Source organism: Pteropus vampyrus, unplaced genomic scaffold (assembly GCF_000151845.1).
Source record: "Pteropus vampyrus isolate Shadow unplaced genomic scaffold, Pvam_2.0 Scaffold66, whole genome shotgun sequence".
NCBI lineage: Eukaryota > Metazoa > Chordata > Mammalia > Chiroptera > Pteropodidae > Pteropus > Pteropus vampyrus.
Window position 1 is genome coordinate 5,505,568 of NW_011888847.1, and position 303 is coordinate 5,505,870.

Here is a 303-nt window from a genome sequence, read left to right on the forward strand (position 1 = left end):
GCTGGGTGGTGTGCGGGGGAAACAAGCCACTTGGTAAGAAGCTCCAATGCAAGCGGCTTCCTGCCGACGGCGGAGCGGGCTGTGCGCACTGAGGAATCTGACACAGGAACTGAGATGGCTAAAGGGAGAGTAACTCGTTCCTTGGGGCAGGGAGATAAAAGGGGGTTTCCGGTATCCAAAATGGTCGTGCTCCAGGTGAGGCTCGAACTCACAACCTCGGCATTGCTCTGCATGTACTGCTGTATAAGTACCGCGCGCTAACCGATTGCGCCACTGGAGCTCCGCTTAGCCGCCTTCGCGATG

General features: G+C 57.8%; 1 non-coding gene across 1 annotated transcript; it reads right to left on the reverse strand.

Moving 5' to 3' along the window:
• Nucleotides 1-187: 187 nt before the first annotated feature.
• On the reverse strand, nt 188-280 carry TRNAI-UAU. The gene is given in 2 exon segments: nt 188-223; nt 243-280. It is a non-coding gene; the product is annotated as a tRNA-Ile (tRNA).
• Nucleotides 281-303: the final 23 nt, after the last annotated feature.